General features: G+C 43.1%; 1 protein-coding gene and 1 pseudogene across 1 annotated transcript in view; one reads left to right on the top strand and one right to left on the bottom strand.

Moving 5' to 3' along the window:
* The window catches only part of LOC104986718, a 2,494-nt pseudogene extending 2,458 nt beyond the window's left edge, over window positions 1–36 (bottom strand).
* Window positions 1–2,130, top strand: part of TMEM219 (transmembrane protein 219) — a 17,787-nt gene that overhangs the window by 8,266 nt on the left and 7,391 nt on the right. The gene's annotated exons all lie outside the window — the stretch shown is intronic.

The following is a 2,130-nucleotide window of genomic DNA, read 5'->3' as shown; positions in this document are numbered from 1 at the left end:
GCCCCTGGCGACCTGGGCTAGCCACTGGCCAGTCATTTTGATTTGCCTAAGTCCGTATTTGGTATATCACAGGATCCTCCCATGTATGCTCACGCATCTCTAAGCCAAGGGGGATTCCAGCAAAAAGGCCTGTGGGTAGTTTAGCATCACTCCCTTTTTGACCTCCAAGGAGTTTTCTAGACAGGAAGGTCTCCTTGACCTAAAGAGTGAGGAATATGTGGTCTCTTATCTGGGTAGGGCCTAGCCTCTCTTGATTGTCCTGTTATGAATATTTTGGAGTTGCTGACCACAGGGAATGAACTCCCAATTGTTCACCCGGTGAAGATGGGCACATCTACCGCCTGCCTCAATCTGACATTGAAAACAGAGCCCCAGGTTGAAATTTTTTTACCCTGAACCCCAACGGTCCCATTGCCTGCTAAAACAAAAAGACCAACATTCTTCATAGAATTTAAACAAGACTATGTTCAGAATCTTGTAAATAATCCTTAAAATGTCATGATACAACCAAAATTATTCACCATATAAGGACCACAAAAATTTTAACTTGCACAGGAAAGAATGATCAATAGATGTCAAAATAGAATACACATGACAGAATTCGACAAAGATTTTAAGTCAGCCATTATAAAAACGCTCAATCAAGAACAGTCTTAAATGCTAACAATAGTCTGTAAAGAAATAGAGAACATAAACATGTAAGTGCAAATTTTAGAATTGAAAATCACAACAACCAAAATTAGAAACTCACTGGCTGGACTCAGTAGCAGACAGGAAAGAGTGTGAACTTTGACTTTTGTTGTTGTTTAGTCACTAAGTTGTGTACAGCTCTTTTGTTTTTGTGACCCACCAGACTCCTCTGTCCATGGAATTTTCCAGGCAAGAGTACTGAAGTGGGTTGCCCTTTCCTTCTACATGATTTTTTTAATTAATTAATTTATTTTTTATTGAAGGATAATTGCTTACACTGATAGGATACTGAAAGAGAAACTCCCCAGGTCAGTAGGTGCCCAATATGCTACTGGAGATCAGTGGAGAAATAACTCCAGAAAGAATGAAGAGATGGAGCCAAAGCAAAAACAATACCCAGTTGTGGATGTGACTGGTGATAGAAGCAAGGTCCGATGCTGTAAAGAGCAATATTGCATAGGAACCTGGAATGTCAGGTCCATGAATCAAGGCAAATTGGAAGTGGTCAAACAGGAGATGGCAAGAGTGAACGTCGACATTCTAGGAATCAGTGAACTAAAATGGACTGGAGTGGGTGAACTTAACTCAGATGACCATTATATCTACTACTGCGGGCAGGAATCATTCCCTCAGAAGAAATGGAGTAGCCATCGTGGTCAACAAAAGAGTCCGAAATGCAGTACTTGGATGCAATCTCAAAAACAGAATGATCTCTGGTTTCCAAGGCAAACAATTCAATGTCATGGTAATCCAAGCCTGTGCCCCAACCAGTAACACTGAAGAAGCTGAACGGTTCTATGAAGAGCTACAAGACCTTTTAGAACTAAACACCCCCAAAAGATGTCCTTTTCATTATAGGGGACTGGAATGCAAAAGTAGGACGTCAAGAAGCACCTGGAGTAATAGGCAAATTTGGCCTTGGAGTACGGAATGAAGCAGGGCAAAGGCTAATAGAGTTTTGCCAAGAGAATGCACCGGTCATAGTAAACACCCTCTTCCAACAACACAAGAGAAGACTCTACACACGGATATCACCAGATGGTCAACACTGAAATCAGATTGATTATATTCTTTGCAGCCAAAGATGGAGAAGCGCTATACAGTCAGCAAACACAAGACCGGGAGCTGACTGTGGCTCAGATCATGAACTCCTTATTGCCAAATTCAGGCTTAAATCGGAGAAGGCAATGGCACCCCACTCCAGTACTCTTGCCTGGAAAATCCCATGGATGGAGGAGCCTGGTGGGCTGCAGTCCATGGGGTCACGAAGAGTCAGACACGACTGAGTGACTTCACTTTCACTTTTCACTTTCCTGCATTGGAGAAGGAAATGGCAACCCACTCCAGTGTTCTTGCCTGGAGAATCCCAGGGATGGGGGAGCCTGGTGGCTGCCGTCTATGGGGTCACACAGAGTTGGACATGACTGAAGTGGCTTAACA

This window comes from Bison bison, unplaced genomic scaffold, assembly GCF_000754665.1.
Source record: "Bison bison bison isolate TAMUID 2011002044 unplaced genomic scaffold, Bison_UMD1.0 scf7180017864072, whole genome shotgun sequence".
Classification (NCBI taxonomy): Eukaryota; Metazoa; Chordata; class Mammalia; order Artiodactyla; family Bovidae; genus Bison; species Bison bison.
Note: the sequence above shows the minus strand (reverse complement) of the source record. Positions and strands in the feature narration are given on the sequence as shown.